The sequence below is a fragment of the Prorops nasuta genome, unplaced genomic scaffold, assembly GCF_024137725.1.
Source record: "Prorops nasuta isolate Cenicafe-Biocafe unplaced genomic scaffold, Cenicafe_Pnas_1.2 PNAS00014, whole genome shotgun sequence".
NCBI lineage: Eukaryota > Metazoa > Arthropoda > Insecta > Hymenoptera > Bethylidae > Prorops > Prorops nasuta.
Window position 1 is genome coordinate 1,457,504 of NW_027116811.1, and position 26,455 is coordinate 1,483,958.

Genomic DNA, 26,455 nt, shown 5'->3' on the forward strand with positions numbered 1-26,455 from the left:
TGCTCGATTTTCTCACAGGTGCTACACAATTTTAACTTACATTTATTCTTTTCTTCTTCTAGAATGCTAGACGAGAAATTCCGTTAATCGTTTTGTAGGAATATAAAAATGAACGTTTTCTTTTTCGCAGACCCATGTTCACACCTTTTTCCCCAACGACGAGTCTCGAGTGAATAGTTATATACAGGATCCGATTGTGCACATAATTGACTGTTTTGAAAGCTCATAAATATTCGAAACGATCCACTGGTATAATCGTAATAAAATCATCTTTCAAGTACTGCTCGGGATTATATGGTAGCGAGGTAGGAGATGTTGGAAATTTTAGGTGAAACTCTATTGAAGGTGATGTATACTAATGATTATACCGGTTGAAAAAGGACGATTCGAGGAGAGAATCGGTGAAATTGAGCAGAACGTTCGTTGTTTGCGAAAGGTTCGACCTTTCCAGAGCTTGAGTTTCCGCATGGCTAACGACGCTCGCGTCATTCTCGACTTTAATGATGGGAAATGACGGTTCATGATTCGACGACTAGTTTGATTTATCTCGTTGCCACCTATTGTAGCAGCGAAAGATTCCCCATTTGAACTACTATATATGGTCGATCGAAGGATGAAAAGTTGTTTTCCCCTCATGATCACTGATTCGAGTCGAGAATTGTCAAACGTCGAATTTAATACCGCTATCGAATATCGATTAGAACCCTCTACGAGCGAAAGATTCATCTTCTTCTCCGTATATAAGACGATCCGTCACTTTGTTTCTCTCTGCCAAAATCGTATAGCGAAATAAATGGGAAGATCGTTGAGCATTTCGTAAAGGAAAATTCCCTCTTTTTTAGAATTATTATTGTTAAATAAACTCTCATCAGCGAAGTTTGATCGTTAATTGATTCCATTCCCGGAGAGCCTCTCGATATTCCTTTCCCGAGAGGTGCGCTGGAATTTGGCGTAGCTGCAGTCCAGGGAAATAACGGTGTATCATATAAATTTATCGATGGTTAAATCAAGCGATATTCAGGTTTTGGATGATAGCGGAAGCAGCGCAGCTGCGATATATCTAAATAAATGACAGAGCTTTCATAGCGACGTCGTTGAGCTTGCGCGCGAGCCAGCGAGCTAGCGCTGATCGATAAATTCATTTATTTTCGTGCACACTGTTAGGTGAGCTTGGCCAATCCATGGACTGATATCGAATTAAATACTCGTCTGGTCCACTCGAATATCCGGACAACATCTGCGAGCAATTTCGTGGTGAAATACATTTATCCGCCACCGGTTCTGGATCGTTGCTGTTGGGAGGACAAATGAAAAAAAGAGAGAGGGGGTGGAGTAGAAAATAGCTTATCGCGATGCAATAAATTTGATTTGAACCGTGATTAAGGACAATTATTATTTTATTTCCACTATACAAGGGGGGAGCTTTTGCTGTCTGGTGTGTAACTGGCCGATTTTTCTACGAAGAGCGTATATAGGGACGGGAGGGGAGCAAGGTATATAAGAGCGTTTTCGTGATACGGGCTAATAAAGTTGCACCCACTAATTTCTAGAACCCTCCAGGAGAAGCGCTCGGGATTGGGAGCAGGGCAACGACGCACAGGGCCAAGCGTGGGCCAACCTATAGGGCCACCCTCTTCAAGGGGTCGAGGAACCGCGAAACCACCTACGGCGAAGGAAATACGCTTTTAGACCTTCGAGGGCGTTTAGATTCCAATCTAATAAATACTTCCTCGCCAATTTCCACCAGTGAAAATTCAATAGGCTGACACTTCCTGTTTCATATCGTAGCTCATCTTTATAATTCAACATTGCCACGCTACTCTATTTTTATACCGTATACACTCTAGGCGACTGTGGAAAACCCTTTACTCGTACATACATATTCTAAGAAACGCACGAGAAACATGTCAATAATATTACACAAATATCAATGGGTTGATTACTCTAGCAGATCGCTGTCTTATTTAATAGGCTTTATAAACTAATTGCTTCTCGACTGTCAGACCAGAAGAAGACCTTCAATCATCTCTAGCGCACTCCCTATTCTGCCTATTATAGCTCAGGGTCTTTCTTTCACTTTCATTTTATTGTAGCCTTTAAGTATTTAACTTATGATTGTATCAGCTGTTACGTCTTCATGGTAATTTCAGATAAATTAGTGTCTGAAGAAGGAACGTGTACGTATTATTTGCGGTTTTTCTTCTCGATGCAAGAGAGCAGCAAGCTGCCCGATGGGAATAAATTATGTAGATTTACATTCGTCGGACGTGGTTAGCGAGAAAAATCGTTTACTCGTACTCCATTATTCTTATACTAATTTATTAATTGACAGTAAATCGAAAAACACATATCTGTTTGTATTTTTCATAGATTATTCTCACCATTCGCGATACTACTAGCTCGAATCTTTGATTCTATCACCGCAGCACTACGTCTCCTCCTACCATAATCGTTTTGTTGCATTTGAAGCACCATGCATGGGTAAGCTATTTCCTGAGAATAAAATGTGCGATCGAGTAATTGAAATCGTAATAAACACGTGCTGCAGTGAACTTATAGGCAGCTTTACCTCGAGTACTTATAGTACCTATATAGCATATGTATATGATTATATATCTGTCACTGAATCTATTGAATCAGCTGAATTCAAGTCCTGCAAAATGACAAACATAAAAAGCGTCATTGAGCATTGCGCATCTTTTGTGTTTTCGCTCTATGGTCGTGAAACAATACGTACTTTCCGTATAAATATGTTTGGCGCATCGCAATAAGCGGGTCGGTTAAGTTTGGTCCAGCGATGAAGTTAGCAGAGAAGTAAGAGGGAAGCCGATTGTTAGCGCGTTGACGGTCAAAAGATGAGCGACACTCGTCCATCGTCCCTGGATGGCTCGACTATAAAGCAGTCACGTGGCTCCCGCATATAGAAGCTCCCCCCCTTCCAAATAGACTCTGCCTCTCCTCGTCTCCTCGCATTCGGAACAGGGATGCTCTCACGATGCGATATATGCCATGGGGTAACAGCTAGCCCACCCCCTCTCCTCGTGCACAGAGAGGGGTTAGGACTGTAGGGTCTGCTGCCCCATGGCGTGACAAACGTTGCCCACTACCGCCGCTGCCACCACCACCACCACCACCACCACCACCACTCCTCTTCACTTTTATTTCTCTTTCTCACACACCGACCAATGCAACGGTTCCGACTTTTGCACGCCTACCTGCTCCCCCCCCCCCTCCCTATTTTTCCCATTCAACGAAGAATCCGCACTTCCTGTTGTACAATTGATTTTCGCTCGATTAACCGCTAATTCCTGCTTTCGGTCATGGCGAATACAAATTCACACGCGACTGAAATAATTATTCCAGACGCGAGGGATGATTGAGAAATTTCAGAAGCGACCAATGGGAATCTCTCGTGGTAAAGTATCAAGATTACTCGTATATACACCGGTGTATAATAACGCTATTGTACTATATATAGCACGGCTGGAGCGTCGCGTCGTGGATAAAATAAGTTATTCATGGACCGAAATGCAGCTAGGATATAATAAGATGAAAGAGAGAGGAGAATATAATAAGACGATTCATTTTTATGGCCTAGAGCTAAATAGGAGACTGGAAGCATTGCACGTGCAAGCGTAGCTAAAAGACCGTAAAAGCCGAAAGTACGAAGCATGAAAGATGAAAGTGCGATGGGCAAGATGCGCGTGTTTATCTTGCTTCATTTTTCAGCGCTATAGAGGGCCGCTAGGGGGCGAGGAGGTTGATCTTTCTCGAAGGTGAGCGTGTGAGCCAGTCGCGCAATATCAATGGTGCAAGCTCAATAATGGAATCACCGTGGCGTTAATGAGCGGAGAAGTATGGTTGATAGGTTAGGGTCTATTGGGGGACTTTCACAGGGTGTAATGTAGTTTCGTGTGTGCGTGTGCAGTGGCAGGTAAACGGTGTGGCGTGGCGATGTTATAAGAGAGAGAGAGAGAGAGGGGTAGCGTCGTCGTGGGGAGTAGGTGAAGAAATCAAGGGAATCATCAAGGGAAAAGGAAGGGTAAGGGTATATAAGAGTAGGTAGAGAAGGGTCGCGCAGATAACATCGAGTTAAGGGAGTCGAAAAGAGTTTCGTTCTCGCGGCTCCTGCAGCAGCGCAGCCCGAATGAGACGCCTCTTATGCGTGCACTTGGCTGCATTTTGCACACACTCGAGCATTCGCGTGGATAAATCGCTGAAGCCCGTGGCCCGTGGGCTGGGCCCGTTCGTGTGCGTCGACCAACGGGTCTGGGCTTTAGAGGGGGTAAAGCTAAATGCTTTCGGGCCACGATGGCACACAGTGTGAGTGCACTTTTGTGTGTGAACCACCACCACCACCACCACTTTCCTCCTTCTATGCCGCTGCGGGCTGCTGACGCTTGGAATTTTTCAATGGCATTCGCCGCCTCAAATGAGCCACTGATAAGCATCGGAATAGTTAGTTCACGCCAGTCCCTCGCACCTCTCGTGTTTATCATCTTTTTATCAGAGCATACACACAGCATACCGATTACCTTCCTCACAGCACTCTCGACTTGTTCATTTACGCTTCCTCCGCCCTTTATGCACACGCGATACTTCATTATCGACGGCGAGGCCCTTTCATATTAGTCAACAGTGCCACTGGCAAATCTCTTGCTCGACTTTCTATCGACTGACCAGATCCTCTTTCGCTACATGGCTTTCTGTTTTCTATCAGCTATACCGATGACGAATTCTTTCGATCGCACCTATATATACACTATAGTTATATTACGAAGAATAATAGAGAGAATATTAGGGAACGACCTTCCGCCCCTCCCCCTTTCCTTTATATTCATCGATGCAAAGAGAAGAAATAAAAGGAAGATAAATGCGATGAATCACCATTGAAGATTCTGTCAAATTCACACGACCATCCAATCGCATTATCGGTCGCGAAACGATGCTTTAAGGAAATAGTCGTCGATTACTTTGCCAGATACGCACGTGCGTGCCAGTCCCGCTTTTTCGTTCCGATCGACTGCTTGAAAAATGCTCGAGGCGAGCGTTCGACCCCTACCTCCTACCTACCGTACGTCTCGAGCTATGTGAAAAATTGACGTAGGAAAATTCTGACGGATCGCGATTTGTCAAATTTCCTGGCAGAATAACGAGCGCGGTGGACAACGGATGCGACCATGGTTTCCATTATTTTTTCCTTTTCAGCTGTATATATCGATATCGTGGAGAGAAGCACGCGCGATCGATTCGTTCAACGGGGGAAAAAAAAAAAAAAAAAAAAACCAGGGACGCTCGGTTAAGCCTGCCAGAAGGTTTTCGGTTTCAAAATGATTGGGATAAAATTGGGGTAAGCCGACACCGCGCGCGGTAATAATCTATCTATCCTCCAGCAGATTTCCACGATTCCATGCAACCGCATAAAGACACGATACTCGCTCGAGCTCTCGTCGTACCGTCACTCCAGAGATATTTCACTTGGAAAATTTGCGCGCGTGCATCAATGTTGATTTCGGAGAATATTATACACTGTACACACGTAGACGCGTTCGTGTAAAAGAAACTCTAATATGGGGCGTTATACCGAGGGGTTGTGATGGGTTAAATATGAGGGGAAATAGTTTTTTGTTGCTGGTAATATTCCGAGAGGGTTGCTCACAGGGTGATTATTAGGCGATGGAATCTCCGCTAAAGGGCTCGGGCTTGTAGCGAAGTGAGTACTATTAGAAAATTAGACCATTATTTCCAAATAGCGGGTCATTACTCCTGATAACTATACCAACTACCAGCAAACTATTTCCACTTATTTTCAAACCTCATTGAACTGATCATTCTTCGCAGGTACGAGGAGACCAAAGTTTCTTACATCTTAGCTCCATAGAAAATTTATCAAAGAGAAAGAGAGAGACAAGACGATAGCATATGCGATGTCTAATGAGGAATGGATGAGAAGAGTATTCGTGTGTGTGTGCGTCGATAGGCTGTCGTCCCGGAGGCGTTTAGAGAAAATCAGGATCGACAGTGAACGGACGCACGTGTGGGAGGAACGGCAAGGGTGGAGTCTCAGGATGGCATCGGCACACACACACGCAGTGCGTGGGTGTGAAGGTGGCGGAGAGTAGCAAAGGACGTTTGACGTGCGACAGTGCAGCGGGACAAATTGACGGGCGTCAATTAGCGATCCACTCGTCGACGAGACGAGTCTACGTTTGGCAGTGGAAGAATACGACGAGGACGGCGACAATGGATGCGTGTATAGAGATTGCTATACCGAGTGACGTTAGCGAGTGCGAGAGGGCATAAGTGCGTCTCACGGTACTTAGGCCATGCGGACCGACCGAGAGTAGCTTATCGCGAGCCGATTGTTGTTGCTCGCCTCTCGTTCCACAAACAAGCGTCCTGCTTGCCACATTCTAGCCACCTAGAGTCACGCATGTTGCCTTGTCTATGGGAACTGACCACTGGTCAGCCCTTCTAGTCCTGATCCGACAGTGACGAGCGTGTTAAACACGGATATTCCCTCTCCATTACCGGACAACACTGATATATATATATATCGCTCCAGAGCCGTCTCTCTTTTCATCATTGTATCCCTGTACTACCGGTCAAGAAGAGAGAGAATCCCCCCCCCCCCCCCTGTCCTCTTTCTCCTCCTTTCTCTCGATCTCTCCGCGATTCAACGCTCGTCAATTTCACGCTTGTCCTGCGAGAACCGATCTTTCTAATAAACCTCGATTATTCCTCGACGCTATACGCGCATTTGCGACATACGTGCACCACGTGCCCAATTATTTCACTCAAATTTTTCCTTTCCACACTCCAACAATGCGTCCTATTATTGTTCTCCTGTATAGAAGAGACTCTCGCCACTTTATTTCGTAGGATATATATTGTTTGGCGGAGAGGTGACAAATTTCTTTCTGTCCAGTTTGCCCGACGGGCTCTCTTTCTCTTATTAGTACCGAGTTGGCTATATAGCACGTAGGATGGCTGGAGTGGGGAGACAAAAGTAGGAAAGGGGAAGCGATCCTTCAGAAGTGACTCGTAACTTGCGGTGAAATTCAATTCCCTGATATCTGAATACCAGTCAATTACTCGTGATGTATGAAGGGTGCCAACGATATGTATATTTTTGTCATTTTCTCGATGGGCGAATTTGAATGTCATCATCCCCATCGCTAGTTTCGTCCTTTCCAATTTATTTCACGCGACTCCGCGAACGTTTGGAATCTCAAGATGATTTGCATTTTTCCGACAAAAAAGAATATAGTATATGGTTTGTCGCGCAGACTTTTGCAAGTCAGATGGGCGATAACGCACGTGCGCTGACGTGTGATAAATTATCTCCGAACCGTTAGGATCGTTTCGTACGTTATAAGCGGATTATGCTCTTTATATGTATATGTGGAAGGTACTCTTTCGGAAATGGAAATACGTTGGTGTTTTGGATATATATATGTAGGAGATGAGAGCCTATCGCGCTCCGGAGACTTGTAAACACTGGAGGACGCGCGAGAGACTTTGAAGTGTACGCGTCCAGAGTGCGGCCAGCCGACCGCTACCGTTGAAAATAAATCCGAAAATATTTATAGCCGACTAATGTAAGCTCGCATCGCGAATTTGCGAGGCTTTCTACGGGCTGGATAAAGAGCGCTCGAAGCGATGTGTGTCGTATAGGCTTGATAGGAAGTTTGGCATACGCGGTGTTTGCATGGGAAATTAAACGTATGTTTGCCAACGACGAATGTCCTTCGCGTTGAAAAGATCGAATAGGCTGGCTTGCCCGTAGGCACGCGTAATGTCGCATTGCGATATTCACAGGGAATATCGTAGTCGTGCTCGTTATCGTTGACAAACGCCCCTCCCTCCCCCCTCCTCTACACACACACCCCAACCTTATATAGTATTCTCTCTGTGATCTATCCGTTTTTCATCCACTTCCTTTCGTCCGCGAGTAGACACACTTGTAATCCTTTAGCCTCGCGCATATACCCTTTGCTTTATTATCATATTCGTCACAATTCGTTCCGATCGATAAATCTGTTTTCGTTATTCGAACGATTAACGCCTTGGTAGAGCGAATTAAATGAAAATCAGAATCGCCACTGATGAATAAACGTGAAAAGTAGAAGAAATAACAGTAAGTTGATATTCTTTCGTGGCGAGCTCCGACATTTTTCATGTTTTTAAATCCTTTTTACCCCCTAATCATTTCAATATCCTGGGAACGTATATACATGCTCCTTTAAAAATATCAATTTCCGTGGCACTCGCTTATAACCCGTAGAAAAATAATATCTCCATTGAACTCTAGTTTTGATAATACTTTCTCGTTGCTTTCTGGTCAAACATCGTATTGAGTTTAGATTGAAGCTCAGCGTCGCGCTCGATAGAAAGAAAATACTTTGCCCGGTAAAGGAGAGACGCGGTCCCGGAGGGACGTCTCGAGATTTTGGCGTATAATAATAATTTTTCTGCAGGGAAGCACATTGCAGGGACGCTGCCACGATATCCATTGAAAATCTTCCTTTGATGTAAAGTCGGACTTTATTGAACGGCAAGCCGAGGCCACCGAGAGAGTTTCAATCAGATCCCATTTCATCCAGATTAAGGAAAATTTGCAATTAGAGGATGAAGCATATGGAATTTCAACAAAGACTTTAAAATTACAATTTACAATCTTCTACCAGAGTTTTGAATAGCTGCAATTTATTGACAGAGCGTATCGAGAGACATTGACGATGTGTAACCAAGGGAAGTTCGTAATCCAATTATTCGAGCAGCTCGTTCGTACGGAGTCTCTTTGGCTGGTGGAGTAAAAAAAAAGGTGGCGATGTGACGTTGGCGATTAAATTCAATTGGATCAGCTGTAAGGTGGGCTGGCAATCGTGCGTTTGATGAAACAATGGGAGAGAGCGAGCGCGAGAACGGAATGCTTTGAAAGCACGCTCGTCTGGACGAGCCAAGGTGCTTCTTTGATTGTGTCGAGGATGTAGTGGCAGAAAGAGCGTACCTGGGATTTACATGCGAATTATTCCGGTCCCTCGACTACCAGCACGAGGAGGGGTGCTGCTCTGCTGCTACGGCGGTGGTTCGGTCGTCGCTGAGTGTCGCGACGGACATTGCCATTACGACTAGCAGGGCCGACGATTGCCGAGCTTACTATTTACCCCTCGTAGTTAAAGCTGTCTCATAAAGATCCGGATAGCGCCTCGCCAAGGGTGCACTTTCTCTACCCACCTATATATATATATACGAACCTAGGAGTCTAACTTGTGCCTTCGTAACTCAACTCGCCATCGTCACGCAAACTCTTCTAATACGATGACCCCTTGCCACCTCTTATTCTACACCTCTTTTTTCTTTCTTTCCTCTTTCAATTTTTTTCCAACCCCCGTCATCCCTTAATCGCAGTTACTACCACACGTCCAAGGCTAATCTACCATCCACCTCGATCGTACAGGCATCGTCTACACTTTTCTGTCCTTTCGATAAGCAAACCTCCCACTCTCTCTCTCTCTCTCTCTCTCTCTCTCTCTCTCTCTTCGGAGAGAATAAAGATAAAAGCTTGCAATTTCACTGCTGTATTTGACGACTCTTTGACTTTTATCGAACACTTCTAGACGATCGCCATTTAAGAGAATATCTCACTGTCCTTTATAGTCATATAGGATCGTGTAGAATAAAACCTTTCGTTTCGCTGATCATCGTTTATATTTAGCGTTATTTCGTCCTACGTGTCGACGCGAATTTCGACTATGCATATAGATGTGCTATATATATTGAGTTTAATCAATTGCACTGGCATCGGTGCTATATATGGACTACGTTGTTATACAGTGTTGCTTTGACAGAGATATTAGAATTTCAACAATGCGAGACGAAAGAATTCGGGAAAGTGTATTGGTAGAACATGCACATATATATATATATATATATATATATATATATATAGGTAGCGCGTTTTATCCTCTGGGAATTCTCTGCTTTGTCCAACACAATGTACAAGCGCTGACGCACTTTAAGCAGCTTCACGCTCCCCGTGAAATTTTCCATTTTCTGGCGACTACCACCAAGACCACCACTGTGTGATACTATATATACTATACACACTACCACCAGCAGCACGGAAACGGACCATTCCGCAATATCGTTAGTAATTAAACAATTTGCCTACAGATGGAGTTTTTAGTCGAAGCATTTGACGCTTATGTTAGTGTCTTGCCAGGCTCCAGCGCCGATGCTGGCTCATCACTATGCATAACCGCATTGCCTCTATATTAAAGCGCCAGCTAAAATGCTCGCGTGATTAAAAATGCTGTCGCGCGGATGTCCGACAGCCGCGGATAGGTATTTCAAGCATGGCAAACCCTCCACTTTCCTTGCCACAGCCAACGGAGCCACGCAACCCTCTCGCACATATCCCACTTTCTCGTTTCGTCGTTAATTCATAACCAACAAGCGAAATTCAGCCCCATCCCATTGCTCGGCCCGCTCGCGCAAATCGAACTAACAAGCGCACTAATAAAATACAGACGGTTTATAATGGAGGATTCAAAGGTGGTGCAGCGCGCGTATATCGCGGAAAATTGCTGATATTTCTATTTGTCTTTTATTTTTCCTTCTTTGTTATTATCCGGCTTGAAATTATACCGCATTAGCAGAAAATATTTTGAAAATCGAGGCTAGCTTGGCTCTATTGATACTGGATGTGAAAAGCGACTGTGTAGGTATTTTGATGGAAAACATGGAGCTCGGCGCGTAAACAGTAAGGAAGAATTAAAAAATTCCATGCATCCGTGAGTAAGTTTTCATTCGGGCCAGAGTGATTACTGTATCCGTGTATCACTTATGGACGTTGGCAGCGTGACATTCCCCACGGACCTGCGCCGCGAATCCCGCACTCTTTTCAATTTCCGTTATTAAGCGAACATCAAAATAAATATGTTTGCGCGCGTGTTTCTGCCTTCCTATCGGGCAAACGCGAATGATGGCTTGTTCGGATCTTTAGTGTCATTAGCAGCAAACGTCATTCTCTCTAATTGAATGAGAATTAAAATACCTACAGTGCTTCAATTTTTCAACGTAATTTCTCGCGCGGCGATGGATATTTATAATCGTATAGTTATAGCAGCGTATAGTGTGTTAACGCTGAGCAAATTGGCTGGCATAAATTAACCGATAAAATAAATGGAAGAGGGCTCGAATAAAGCCTAGTTAGTATAGCGCCACGCTAAACCCTTTGGGTTTTAGGGTACGTATAATGATTCCAAATAAACTCGTCGTGCAATACGAGAAACATTCGTTTTGCGGTGGGGCAAATTTTTACTCGCTCAGCGGGGTTTATCAAAAATTCTTAAAGGAACAAATTCATTTGCATATTTGTCGCTCTGCGGGGTTGAGGGAATATTAGGCATTAAATGTATATCTTACTCGGAGAGTTAGGCTTGGAATCGTATTTCTGCATTCGGAGATGTATTTTCATAGAAATGTTTGCGGGAAACGACCTAGACAGGGGTGTGCCACGAATATCCCAAGCACCTATAGCATGCAGGGGTCTCAGATGCTCGACCATTTCTCTTCCTGTTCGTCTCCCTCCACTCCCTCTCTCTCTCTCTCTCTCTCTCTCTCTCCTCGCTCTCCCCTACACCTCATCGGCGCAGCATGCTCATTAAGCTTGGTAGGGACCGACGAAACGGTAATTGTTTTTAATCACTTCTGGGTATTCCTCGCGATTTTCACGAAAAGGGGTAACAGAGAGAGAGAGAGAGGGGAGCCGATGCGGTTAACAATGCTCCATCGTCCTCTCCACTACCACCCCCTCCCACCCTCTCCACTACTTTTAATGTCCTAGCACTTCTTTAACCCTCGCAATTTTGCAATACCACCACCCTGACGTAGCTAGGGATCCGAGGTCAGATTTGATCGTTTTACTTTTATACTTTTCACCCAACGACAGAATATATTTTCAGCTTGATTAAAGTCCGGATCGTACCTCTCTTCTAAATGCCGAATACCGATGTCCCCTTCTTTGAAATTGTTCAGAGCTGAAACTTATAAAAATTGGCCATTTTCAGTGGAGGTTGATCGGGGTCGTTGCAGGAGAATTTCGAAAGGTGCAAAGTTTGTTTGCAAAGGCGAGTATAATGGGATCCGAGAGAGCATTGATACTTTCTCTTATGGTAGTTGGGCGTTAAGTGGCAATCGCGTTACGCCTTGTAGCAGCTAGCAAACTGCGAAGTAGTAGTGGTCGATGTAATTCGATGCCATTCATCGGATTAGAGATTGGAACACGTGTGCCGTTGCGCTGCCTCGATTTTGCTCTATGGTGCGCATAATTTTCTACTCGCCGCGTGCGTCGTTGCTGTATATATCATATATATATATATATATATATAGTCACAGTTGTAACGGGCGAAATGATTTCGCTTTCTTCGCAGGCAGAGTCGAAAGACGAGCCAGTGGGAGGTGCTCCATGTATAACAGAGTACGTACTATATATGTAGGATATACGTGTGCTACGCTATAAGCTATAATGCAGCTGAGTAATTGAGGATAGTTAGCCAGATAACTGCCGTTCGTGCTTGTTGCATTAATACTTATCTGTTTCTCGCGCGAGGAGAGGACCGCGGCGAGCCATTGCAGCCAACAGGGCCAGGCCGGTGTCTAATGCGACACGGAAAGCTATCATTTCCATTGCACCACGCAATACACGTATCTCCGTAGATGTGTGATTATTAATCCGCTTATTAAGCACGTATCCGTGTCACGGTAATTAGTTTATTCGCCGAGAATACGATTATTCGCCAGACGACTGTATCATAATTGATAATTGAGATCGCACCGTCCCATCTCGTTTAAAACGGTATAGAGTTTTTACACCCCTTCAGAAATACTCCTGTCAGCGGGACTTCTTCCTCTTCCTCCTGTATTTTCTTCTTCTTCTTCTTCTTCTACGTCGTCGTCGATATAAGCGAGACGTGCGTGAATAAACGATGGAAGCAATTTTCGAGGGAACGGTATATAGTATACGCTGCAAGAAGAGGAAGGAATAAGAGGAGCGAGAGAGAGAGAGAGAGAGAGAGAGAGACGCACAGTGCGAGGCAACGCTGCAGCTAGGCAGGCGAAACTGACAAACAAGGCTCGTAACGGGTTTTACGCGCGATGCAATTATCAGAGTTGTCGGCTAGTCGGTTTAACACCTCCATTTACGCCCGTATAAACGCGAATGAGAGTCAAATCCACGAGCCAATGAAATGTAAAGCCCAGGATGCATTAATCTCCGAGTGACCGGGCGCTGAAGCGCGATGCATTACAAAATGCCATTTTACATTGGTTCGGTTAAATCAGTTGCTCATCCTCGCTCCCTGATGATCACTGCACTGCCGATGCAATGGGGTGCTTCAATCGCAATCATATTACGCCGAGTAACAATCAACTTTACAACCAAAGCCGCAACACTGGCCAATCTTCTCTTTTCCATCTCAGCTGTTTACCATAATTTCGTCCAGATGCGAGGATGGCTCTCCCTTCTCTCTCTCTCTCTCTCTCACCATTACAGCATAAAGAGAGAGAAACGTGCACTCGATTCGATTCGAGAGTCGACTCTAGCTGGCTAACGAAACGATTCGCCCCCGGCAGGTATAATAATAAAATAGTAAAGGAAAAGTCTCTCTCTCTCTCTCTCTCTCGGGAGAGAGGATTTTCATCTTTCATTTCCGGTTATCAGAGCTATAGAGTAATCGATTTTCCATTTTGTTGTCGGCTATTCGCGTCGCGCGTCACGGCAATAAAGAGGAACAACCGCAGGAAAGCAGTTATCGACAGGAAGAAGAGTGCAAGGAGCACGCTATTCGGCAGTTATTCCCGCGTATTGTTTCAAGGGACGATTAATGTGAGAGAATTGTAGATCTGGGTGATATAAGAGGGGGGGGGGGGGGGGAGGGAGGCATGACCACATAGCTGTCAAGAGAAGCAAAGTTGGATGATGGCAGACGTACGTCGTTCGATGCCCTAATGTAATTTCGAGCGCGATCTAATGCACTCTCTAAAGAATATCTAATTATCCAGCACGTGACTCGTCACGTGCGGGAAGCTCCCGCCAACCATTTTCTGATTCGTTTACCGAACTTGCTGAAAGAGCAGAGGAGCGGCCCCTTGGTGTGATATTTTGTAAAGTTTACTCGGACCGCGTGGTGTGAAACGCATGCTGCTATTAAGCTTCCACTCTCCCACACAATTTCGGATACACGTGTTTCAACCACCCCGTATAGTCATCGTGTACCGTAATAGCGCAACTTTTGGTGCTTGCATTCGCTATACGTGCCGCACGTATGTACAGTGGTACCATATACCTGCCCGACTCGCCACGCGTTACCTCCCCCACTTTTCTTCATCATCATATACCCCCCACCCCCTCCTCTCTCAGGCACACACGTATCTCCACTTCCCCAGTAGTTTTGTTATTCATGCAACATCACTTTCTTTCCCGCAGCGAAAACGATCATCGTAATAATACACGCGCGTTCAATTGCATCCTGACTCGACTCTGGCTCATTTCGTACGATTTAACGTTAAACCAACCTCGACTTTTCTCCGTCGATTATTACGCCTCCTGCGCGCTTAATTCGTCCTCTTATACACCTCTACCGATTCATCCAGAGAGCAATCGTCCTCTCGGATCGACCGCTTGAATATTTTATCAGAAATAATAAGTATATAGGTATACTGCATGTATATGAAGAGCGACCGCGAAACGAGGTTTACAAATGGACTGTTAAAAGCGTATAAATACATATTTAACAGGAAGCGTGTAATTTCGTCGAATGGCCAGTGTATACAAGGGATGTTATTGGTGGTAAGAGTCAGGGACGTATTATTTAATCGGCAGTCGGCTCTTCCTTCCGGTTGACAACATCTTTCAATCTGCAGCGTCAGGTAAGTATATATTGTAAGAATGGTGGGTTGATCGGAGTCGGGGGAGCGCGTCAAGCGTTGTATTAGTATTGTACAAGCAGAAAGAGAGAGAGAGAGAGAGTGACTCTGCGAGGCTTTAATATTTACCATCGCATCGCGCACCCCGATTCCGGCCTCGACCCTGGGGGCTTCACTCTTTTGGACGTGTATCGAGCGTCGCTTGAACGCCGTCGTCGCCTCGGACGAACGACGCTCGTCAATATGTTTCGATCGCTGCGCGCTCAAGGGTGAGCGTGCCTTGGAGAGCGGGCACGCTGGGGTTCCTGAAAAAAGGGCCGGCCGGCTTGGCACAAGTACCAACGCGGCAATATTGGCGCGGATTCAAAGCGGTAAGTTAATTGATCGGAAGTCTCCAGCACGCACGTGCCTCCATCGCTTCAGTTTTGCCATAATTACTGCAGCTCTCGCGATGTTACCATATCTTTAATAAAGCCCCTCGACACTCCAAACTTCACTCTCGATACTCGGAACTCCAGAACCATTAATCTTTCCTATTAGAAAAAAAAAACTATACATAAATTAGTCGAGCCGCGCGGCTCGGTAATTATTATTTTACATTAGTCTTATTGTTGCGATCGAATCGATCGCTTTCCCTTTCGCGGCTGCTGCTATTTCACGCTCTTTCTACTTTCAGACTCTGTACACGCGTGTGTGAGCAGTGTACGTGTACAAGGGTATTCGGTGTTCGGAGAGAAGCGCGTATAAGAAGATTAATATCGATCGAGCTTGGCAATTCGGGACAAAAGAATTAAAATTCGCTCGTTTGGAAGCAAAGCTCGCATTTATAGCGAGACGAAACGGTCTCGGAAGGCTGGGGGTGATATCGCGAGATTGAATTTCGCGGCGATTGCTGCGGAGTCGCTGATACGGCGCGTGATAAAAAAAATGTACGTGGAAAAGTGGAGCTTTAACGCAATTGCCGGAGGGTGGACCGGCCGACTACCTATCATATATAATATAATCGAGTTTTCATTCTGGGATGGCTGGCAGAGAGAGAGAGAGAGAGAGAGAGAGAGAGAGTGGCTCCCCAGTTTGTAATTGCTCGTATTTATAAGCAACTACTCCGTGGTGGTGGTGTAGGTATACGCGACAGGCGAGAGAGCGGAGAGCGTCCTAAACGTAATATGGTAATACGGGCAATGGTCCATATTGACATGAACGATGCCCACCATTAGCGGCCCGCTCCGGATCACTGTTTTTAATTTCCTCGCCAAGTAAATTTCTGCGAGATGCCTGGGGTGGATATTGCCGGGTATCACTCATAATCACTTTTCTCGGGGAATCGTCGCAATCTCCCTGTTTGTCTTTTTTTTCATTTTCGATTGTTTCGCATAGCGTGAGATAACTCTTGGCCGAATGGCCGAGCCACCGACGACAGGACAATTTTTCAAAGCTCTATCCGAAAGTCTGGACAGCTAATGCAATTATGCAACCAATTTCCCCCTGTAATAATAGGCCTAAACCTTGTCATTTTTTATTTCCATAGAAAAACGCGAGCCTATTAATATAGAAATCTGACATTTGGTCCGATCTTATCATAGACGATACGAAAAAGAATTCGGGAAAAACCTGTTGTCCGTTGATGGTTATCTGTACAGCTCTATATATGTATATAGCGTGCACAGTGTTTTATTGTTGTTGCAAACTTAATAACAAAGAAAAATATCGATCAATTATTATACAGTTAATTGATCGTTGTGTCGCAATCGATACTATTCCAAGTTTAATGAGCGAAGGATAGGACGAATGGTAGACTGGGTGCACGAACGCAACACCTGCAGGTTGGTTTACGCTCGGTAATGGTAATGGTTCTACGTACATAGAGAATTGGGTGTGTTAATAATGTCAAGTGGACATTACACTTACTTAAAAGCCCTTTTGGATGGATCTAAATTTCCGATCGGTCTCTCGTGGCAGAAATTAAATCGTGACATTAGAAATTATATAGCAGCGAGCGTAACCAGATTCTCATCGGTGTGGGAGTAGAACAGCTGCTCTCTATAGTTGCACTACGCCAATGGGGGCCGAGTTCTTTTCAGCTTTTTATCTGATCGCCATTTTGTCCGACTGCTCGACGATAGGACGTGATTGACTGCTATCTTTGTTAGCCATTGGCCGACAGCCCAATGAGCGGACCTGATGCTACCGGTTTCCTCTTATAAACTCGAGAGAAATAAGGGCTAGAAGCGAAAGTAATTTCTCTGTTACCACAGCGAACCTTGTAGCTGGCAGCGATTCAAAATCCCTAAGCTATTCTCCATCGCACTATTTTCCAAAAGGTTCCGAAAGGACGAGGCGAATTAAAGATTTCTCGAAAGGAATAACATAATGGGAGTCTCGATCTGCTCTGCAGCGTGACAGTCATTTATATCGGCAGCGAACCGTGACACAGGGGTTGAGGGGTGACTGTCAGTTATCAGAGGAGCGTAATTAATACTGTCTCTTTGGAAGCGAGCTTTCAGACATGATCAGCGCCCGCACCCCACTCCCCTACCACCGCGCGCAGCATTTTTTGCTGACGACTTAACAATTTAACGCGACTAATCGGGTTGGCTCTCGCGCTCGGTGCACCGATTGCAAAATGGCTAATCTGCTTGCTAAATTAATTAGTGGCTGATTACGGGGTTTTCGCTCGACGCCCGAGACTCGATCCGTGCTTCCCCGTCTCCGCGGAATTTCCGCGTGTCACGCCGCTGGATGCGACGTACGTACGCGAATATAAGGGAGCTTCGCGAGAAACCCATTACGCACCTTTATATAGGCGCCGGTACGAAGGATCGAAAATGGTGTATAGGGGTGGGAGATCCGTGTAGCGAGCTCCGGTAGAAGTAGAAGGCAGACAGAGGCAGAGGCAGGTCGTAAAGAGTCGTGAAGAGAGGACGGACGCTTTACAGGCTAACTCTTAATGCCGTCCACGCGCATAATGCTTACGTGGAAACGAAACTCTCGCTGGTTATTGGGCAGCTAATGCGCGCAACGATTCGACAGATATACCGGCTACTGCCTACTAAGTGCCCACTACTTTTGCTAATGATATACCGTTATCGTTCTTTACGCTTCGTGTCATCGGTTTCAATTTTACGGTAAGACTTTTAACGGGAAGAAGCTGACTGAGCCCATTAAAACGCGAAGCTGCCTGCACCATCACCATCTAACAATGCTTCTCCTCTCTCAGCTACCTCGTGTAAACTTTTACCCAAATTTTTATTTTCAGGCCCATTATCCTTTTTTTCCTGCATTTATCATTCTCCCCTCATCGCCCTGAAATACCGCCAATGTGTAACAGCAACGATTCGAGAATTGCCTCGACGCAGCTTGGATTTTTCAAGTATATATTTTTAGTTTTATCGGGTGTAAGAGCGACGTCGACCTATTGCCTCGTCCCGTCTTCTCCTAATCTTCCAGCTCGACGACGGAGCGAGCGATCGAAGAAGCTGGCACGTAGCTTTGCTATCCGAGCCTCGCGTCACCCACGATCTCCCTGTGGTTTCACGTTATTTATTTTCCGACAACTACGTAACTCTTCTCTCTCTTTGGTTTACGCACATAAATACTCATTTAAGCCTTCTTACTTAACATTGTCGATGCGATTCGTCTTTCATCCGGAAACATCGATCGTGGCCAGATTGTTGAAAGGCCTATTTCTCCTCCCCCTCCCTCTCTTATCCCCCCCCCCCCCTCGCCACCTAGCTTTCCTCGTTTAGTCCTCGAGGCAAACACGAAGCAGACGCTCACCAAAAATAAAGATGCTCCCTTATATTCATCGTCTAGTTCAGGACTCGACAGGACCAACTAGTTTATTGGCTTTTTTTTCTATTTATATATACAATAACAGCACGGTTGGATCGCTTCGACTCTCTCTCTCTCTCTCTCTCCCCCTCCGTCAGCCAGTCCCTCTTCTCTTTGTCCGAGAAACGTCATTCGTGCATGGCTATATATTTTATGTACTCTGAACCAGCCACGTGGTTATGGAACTTTAACGAAGGCTATTAACAGTTTTGGTAGAAACGATAGATAAGCCGCGTGCGTATGGGCGTTGTTATGGAAAGGAGAGCGAAATCTAACGATAAAAGGGACATAATATCGTTACGATTGAGAAAGATAAGGTGGCTATCGGCATGTCGAATCTGGCCCAAGTGCGGGGCGAGCGATAAAAATTAAAAATTCAATTCTGGTGGGTCTCTTCCTCCCAGTAGCCATCGGTAGCCAAGTAGCATTAGGCTCGAATGGCAAAAGCAGGTAAGGCAGTGCACGGGGCCAGAGCACAGGAGGTTTTACGCCGTACGAGATAATGATACACCTCGCTACCGTTATCTGGTGCATTTATCGAGCCGGTATACACGAGCAGGTACACGCCTCTATATATATATATATATATATATACGCGCATACAGCAGTGTGGTGCAGTTCCTACTATCGCGCTGAGTCTCTGGGCCCCTCTCCACCCCCTCCCGTTTGTTTTATTTCCTCGTTTCTCGCCGAGCGGGGCCGTATAATGCGAGCCTGGAAAACGGTTTACTCGCCAACGGTTTTGCCCGCTACGTCCTAACCAGCTATCTATCGTATAATCATCGTCCGAAGCTGTGAATCTATGCATCTACATATATATGCAGCCACCGTGCAGCGGCCACGTATATCGCATGCCCCATCATTCCGGAAGACTCGAACGTTTCATAAGCAATCTTCCTATAATTAGCAATCCTCTTGACACTGAATCGACGAAACGAAAAATTCTCTTAACATGTATATATACATCTCACGTGCAGAACACAGTAATATTTTGCAGGAGAATAAACGTGTAAGAAAATCAGTGATATTCCGCAGGGTCTATAAGTATAATAACCGTATGATAAATGATATTATCGGATCTGGAAATTTCATTGGGACACCTTTCCAACGAGGTACTTAAAGGGCTTAAATAAAGCGACGAAAGTACGGTTGGCGCGCACCAGCCGTCTACCGCGAACCATCGACCCCCTACGGGGTAATGTTGGGCCACGCTTGCTGCTATACACTGTGGTGCAGTATAAGTATAGTACCTAGTGTGTATGTGGAGGATAGCTACTAGTTGGAGCTTTCGGGATCTCTTTCATCGTTCAAAGTGGCAAAACGTTCGAAAGTGCGACACGAAGAGCGAGGGGCAAGGGGTCTTCGCGCCTCTGGCAATATCGCTCCTCGCAAATCACGGCTTAGCCTTCGCCGCGCGTCTACTTTCGGTGTTATGGCGAATCTTTTATGGGGATATTGTAAAATTAAAAAGCGGGCCCCACCCTACTGACAATTTCGGCTTGTCTGGTGATAATAAGGGTGGCACCGCACGCACCGCACGGCCGGGGCTGACATAGCATATGCCCCCCCCCCCCCGCCCCCTCCGTCCTCCATCATCTACACCGTCAAACTATTTTCCCTCTCTTTCCACGGTAGCATACATACAAACACCCGCGCGTGTCATACTCTTTTCTTCACCCCCGAGATCGTTTTAAACCGTGCGGGGTGCCAAACCACTATTTGACTTTCATTACGTCTTATGAAAGGAAAAATTTATCGAGCAGATTTCTCTCGATAGGCTTCTCTCCTGTGTGGTATACGTACATGTGTGTATATACATATATATATATATATACGAGGGCGACCCTCGATCTCGCCGGATTTTACGAATCTTCCTATTCACTAGAGCCACCCAACGCAGCACGTGGGTCAGAATTTATAATCCTCTCTGATTTCTTCGTGTGTATACTGTGTATATAGGTATATTTATATTAATTGTACCAATTTCAAGCGATCCATGCACTGCACTGCAGGAAGATGAACAAAGTATACGTATAAGAGTTTGAAGCAAACGTGTAAGAATAACGATAAGACGTATGATCCCTTCATGATGAAACTGGCGTTAATGAAAAGGGTAAGATGGGCGTTTACGGCGAAGAGGATATATTTGATGATTGCTTTAATTTTCAAAATGGTCGTACGTCAAGCTCCACGCACCTAAATTCTCCGTTAAGGTCCGACTGACAAGGGAGCAATTTGCCAGTTGTTTAAGTGCCAAGTGTTAAGTGCTCTGTCGTTTATGTATCGCCATTATTGTTTTATGTCGAGCCCTCCCCTTTGCGCCGGGCCGTACACATGCATACGTTTGCTACGCGTGTGTACGCGTATATAACCACGCGGTGCTGGTGTGGTACTGCTTGTGTGTGTGTGTGTGTGTGCGAAGCGAGCGTTGCGTTGCGTAGGTACGCGCATTGAACGATTGAAATTAATTCGTCTTTATGACCTTACGCATAAAGTTGCTACCGAGTGTCGAGAGGAGATAGCCAACTTATGCGCACTTCTCCACGCTTTACGTTCCGCCTTCATCTCGTTTACCCAGTCTGTTTGACAATTCATATGCTCGAAAATCGCTCCGCCAATGCCACAGTTTCGACTTTTAGCGCATAAACAAATTTCAGATTAACTCGACGCCTTGTTATAATGTAAATGCGTAATGCTCGTCACGCCTGGTTTACTGCTCGTCTTGTAAGCGCCTGTATACATGCAGTCGTGCATATGCATATACATTCATATATATGTATAGCAAGGAAGTAACAGAGATTTCGGCAAAGTTCGGCCATCGAGTGCTCGGTCAACGAAATGATGGTCCAACTGTGGGCGAGCTATATATCAAGGGATGAATCTTGGAAAAGCCACAGAATTAGTTTGAGAGTGGAGTGCAGGAGCGGAGAGACGTAGATGGGATATGGGATAAAGGAGAGACGTACCCTTCCGGAAAAAGCGTTTCTGGGTCATTACGCGGTGATAATCACTCTCATAAGCCGGAATCGCGAGACTCGAAAACTATTAGCATATTAATGGCCGGCAGTTCAGTTAACCCTTTCATCGGCGTCGGGCAGATTTGCATCTCGCGTTCAGGAGAGGGGGTGTGAGAGAGAGATGCGCGGAACGGTGGCAGTGCGTTAAAAGCCTGCTACGGCCACCCTCGCGAGTTTCGCGAAATTAACATGACAAACTACCCCCAGCAATAAGGGGTCGAAAAGATATATCGCGCTGAATATGCGGGTGTACGGCAGAAACAATAGATGGCGACGCGGTGGTGACGCTGCTCTTGCTGTGTTGCTCCACTACCGCCGTTCACGCGTACTCCTCTCTTCTCTACTTGTCCCCCCTCCCCCCTCTCCTACTCCTCTGCATCCGGTTCGTCCATCTTTTCATCCCTTCGACTCTTTCCAATTTTCCCCATCACCCTATATACACCACCATCGCTTTATCTCGCCCATCGGTTCGCTATCGGTACAACGCCCGTATTGATAATATCTCTCTCTCTCTCTCTCTCTCCTCTTCTATATACATTTATATATAGGTTGCTGAAAAATCAGTCGACCTTCCGCGGACAGGACTCTTTTTCACACTGCAACGATCGAAGCTGAAAACGATGGGAATCGAGGGATGAAAAGGATCATGGTGGACGGATTATTGGCGACAAGAGCTTCTTTTTTTTCGTGCCGTTACGTTCGTAGTAACGAGGAGTCAGAATCCTTTCATGGATATTCTATAGGAGAAAACCGGCGGCATTTGATAATTACAAGGATTATTTCGCGTTTTAAAAGCGAGCGGCGCAGCCCCTTATCGCCAGACCGCGAAAAAATCCTAAATCTGCTCATTAAGCGCATTACTCCCTGCTGAAGGATCTTTTTCTTACTGGGATACTTTATTTCTTCCCGGGACATTTATAATATTTATTTATGTTCGTCGAAATTCAATTGCTTCATCTGTTCAATTATAATTGACTGCGATTTCTTTAGATTGCGGTATAAGCACTCCGGTAGCATCATCCAGTTATTGTAAAATCAAGAGGGGATATAGCTTGGAAATAAGAGGTCGTAGCTCGACAGCAATCGGCTGTGTAGGAAAGTTTGACGAATATTTTGATGGGTTATTAAATTAAACGGTTTTTCTTATTGGGCGCGGCCCATATCCACTCCTCTAGTATACCGCGCGGTGCCTTCCCTCCATCGTGCGTCCCGTGGGGCACTTCTGGTGTTCCGTAACACACAGGGGTCGCTCCCTGGCAACCCCTCTACAGTAATTATGCTTTTCTTTTTATGTCCGCGCCATTTCATTGAGCTGATATAATAAGGCATTGTTGCGGGGGGCACCAGTATAGTAGGTTGCCCGGTGAACATCGCGTCTCCAGGATGATATAGCTTAATTAGATCTTTCTCCCGTTCCACCTATACATACAAATATACACAGCAGCGGTCCACAACGCGCTACTCAACTTACGGGGAATCAGAAGAATAAAGCTATTTTCGCCAATATGTTACTCCTCTACCCCTGCAACACTAAACGGCCCTCTATTTTCTACTTTTATTCTCCCGCTTCGTCCTAATTGCCGTAATCATATATTTTTAGATCCGTGCAGTCCAGGAGGAACAAAGGGAAAGGCGCGTTATTCCCGACGGAGGATTTCGCGTCGGAGAAAATTCTGGGAGAAAAGAAATATATAAAATCGGGCAAAGATTCTCTCTCGCGCGTTATTATTCCACGCATTGGTATAAATGCGACAGCGGTGACGCAATATTGTTTGCCCGGGAATCCCAAGGCGATCCGTGGGTGACGAGCGGGTCAACTCGATGGTATTTGGGTGAAAAATCTCTCCCGCGTAGCCGAGGCAACTGTTTCACGCTAGGTAATAAAATTCAAAATACGCGAGACTGCAGTATATACATCACCTATCGCAACTTTCTTCTCGTCGTTCGCTATTTTAATTTGCCAGTCCAGAAGAGATGTAGAGAAACTATAGAGGCTGCTGCATATAGCCAGCTTTGGCCAAAAGCTGAAAGCTCAATCTCATCGTGGTGGATCACGCTCTCTCTCTCTCTCTCCTGCTATCGGCGTGTGTCCCTGTGCAAGCCCGAATCAACACCGTCGTCTCGCTTCGACCGAGCGAAACCCTTCCTTAACCGACCACTTTTATTTCACGTAACTTACGACTCCGGGCAATCTAGACGACTGCGGAGGACGACGCGTTGGCTATATTACTTCCTTGGGTAAGGTTAGTATCGTCTTGGAAAGCAGGGTTAAGAACCTTTCATAGCGCGCACGCGAGACACACGCGCTTCGGCACTCAACGGCAGCGCCCGAATTCTTTCCACTTATTTGTTTCATTCGGCTCCTCTCTATTGCCATTACACGCCGGAATATTGCGTCCGCGACGACGAGGCGAGGCGACGCTCCGATCGATATCGGAGCTAACGCTATATATATATATATATATATATACCGTCGCTTCGTAGAGTTGCAACAAACTCGTTCGTGAAATTACTGCATATATATATATATATATATAGAAGGTAAAAGGACAGGATTTTTTGAGGATCGCTGAGATTTAAATACTTCCGTAATGGCCGCGGGTCTCTCCGAACGAGGAGGAGGACGCGAGTTGAACGAGAGTGCGCGCTGCTCTCTTATATTTTTTACCGGAGGAAAAGGAGAAAAGGCGGAGTAAGGAGAGCGAGGGGCGAGAGAGGAGCGAAACATTTTTTTATTCGGTCGCGCTGATGACGGGCGAAAAGCAACGACGCGGATCGTCGCGAGGGGGATGAGGAGACTACCACCGAGGTGTTCCCGTGTTTTTTGGGGTGATCGCATGTAATCACTGCGCAGTTTCCCTCGGCCCCGATGCCGACGCGTCGGTGTTCTTCTTCTGGTGGCTTTCGAGTCGATCTCTCAGCTCTCATCCCTTCGCCCAAAGTAGAAGCTGCAGACTTGCCTCCCTTCACCTCCCTAACTCCCCCCCCCCCCCCCCCTCCTTGTATTTCGTTGTCGCGGCATTGTCCCTTTTAGTCCCCGCGGGATTGCGGGGCCAACACGGCGAGATATCGGATCAATTTTTTAAGCCGAGGGTGCCGCGAGACTTTACACTCCTTGTGAGACGAAAGCGACAGGGCTCGGATGGAGGGGGAGCAAAGCAGAAAACTCTCGATGAGCAGGGAGCTTGCCAGGCGAATTCGAGGGTGAAATCAAGCCGCGAAGAAAATTAAAACGACGAACCCGAAGGACTTTCGCTGTTTATATATATATATATATATATACATATAGCTGCTGTGGCTAGAACGCTCGTGGATTTTTCTCGTTGCGCGTGCAACTCTCTTTGCTCCTCGTCCCTTGACAGTCGACTCAAAGCCAAAGCTTTCCACTCGGCTATGAAACATTTCTCTATGCTATTCCATTTTGCCTTTTATCTATATATATATATATATATATGCCCTTACACTTTCTCACTAGACCAACTCTTATATATATTCTTCCTCGCTCCATAATAAGATACGTCCGTTTGACGAAGAACGATTTGTTTCTTACGTACAATACATTGGCAGCCCCATTTGATATCCGCGATTGAATCGGTCCCCCGATCGTTAAACTCTCCATCGATGGTATTAAGTAAGGGGGTGGACGGTTTTTTGGCTCGCCGAGGGTAAATCGCTTAATTTTCCAAGCGAGGATTATAACAGCCCGAAGCGCCAATAATAAAATAAATCACAGCCTCGTAAAGGCATCCGTCATGTTGGTGCGTGCGGACGAAATGGGAGGCAGAGAGCGACATTGCGGTTGTGTAATATAGTTTAGTACGAAGGAAAAGAAAGAGGGAAATAAGCGCAGAGGCACGAAACGAGACGAACGAATTCTTAGCCAATGTGACGATGGACGGGCCAAAGCACAAGCTATATTTCTTTATTTAATGCTGGTAGTAACGCCTCGTTGCGATGGCAATTCGTTTTACTCTTACGCTATGCTGACTCAGCCGACCAACCAAAACTCTCGATACTTCTCTCTCTCGTTTACTGTATATCCTATATATACGTCCTTTATACGCTTCCTATTTTATTATTGAGAGAAGCATTAGCAGCCGTTATCCTCGGTGCACCATACTCGACCTGCCTTGTACTCAAGCCACAGCCACTAACGTCCAACTTCGCATTAACCTTTCCTCTACACTCAATACTCAAGCACGTCGCGCATATACCAGTTAGTACACTTTATACTTTGCACACGCCAATACTCGATAGGAATCAAGGACAGCCGTTTATCGCCGGCCCCCGTGACTCTCCTACACTTACCTTTTAATGATTGCCATGATCAATCAAACGTCCTCAAGGCCAACATAAAAAGAGCAAGCGAGGGATAGGGCCCTTATCCTTTATCCTCGATTACCACTCGTAAAAAGTGGCAAGAATTTTAGGAAGCTTTTCAGCCTCCGCTTGTGTGTTCCTCGCGTGATGCTGCTTTATCTATATACGCGTTTTATGCCGTCTACATATATCTGTATATATATATATATATATGTAGAAACGCGCTGATGGTGTCTCGCGTCGAGTCATTGAAATTCGAATCGAGCAATTAGAACGATCGCCGTCGAGCTATTCGTGGAATTTACGGGCGGCTTTATACGCGCAGCGCATTTAACGTCCGTCTGACCTAATTG